We start from the raw sequence: 477 nt of genomic DNA on the forward strand, positions 1-477 counted from the left end.
GTCTTTCTGGGCAAAGGTTGTCATAACGGTGCTTTTATGATTTTAAGGTTGTATGTGTGTAACTTTATTTGTTGACCCACTTTGCTTTAGAGCTTACGTGATTCTGAAGCCCGAGTTCTCCTTCCCTCTGTCCTACTATCTCATCCCCTTCACTGGAGTAGTCAGCATGATCATCATTGTCATGGTCATCATACTGGTCAGTGCTGCTCTGACTGCTTTATAAACCCCTAAATGACGTTGTGGATTCATGCATGAAAGTACAGGTGTCTAGAACACTATTTAGAACGTTCATAAAGTATTAAATAAAGCGTAGAGCATAGTTTTGCTCATGTCAGGATGTAAACAAATGTAGTCTAGGTAGGCAGCTATATAGGGTTTGGAACAGAGTCAATGATGCATTCATTGGTGGGTAGTAATGTGTTCTCCTCCTGGTTGGTCCAGATTGTGCGGTGCGTGCAGCACAGGAAGAGACTTCGG

At 42.6% G+C, this 477-nt stretch overlaps 1 long non-coding RNA gene across 1 annotated transcript; it reads left to right on the forward strand.

The window, feature by feature from the left end:
* The first annotated feature begins 58 nt into the window (after positions 1 to 58).
* LOC107734861 (uncharacterized) lies at positions 59 to 477 on the forward strand. Its single transcript, XR_001639193.1, has 2 exons — positions 59 to 196; positions 442 to 477. It is a non-coding gene; the product is annotated as an uncharacterized LOC107734861 (long non-coding RNA).

The sequence above is a fragment of the Sinocyclocheilus rhinocerous genome, unplaced genomic scaffold (genome assembly GCF_001515625.1).
Source record: "Sinocyclocheilus rhinocerous isolate Xijiao unplaced genomic scaffold, SAMN03320098_v1.1 C35429074, whole genome shotgun sequence".
NCBI classification, from domain to species: Eukaryota; Metazoa; Chordata; class Actinopteri; order Cypriniformes; family Cyprinidae; genus Sinocyclocheilus; species Sinocyclocheilus rhinocerous.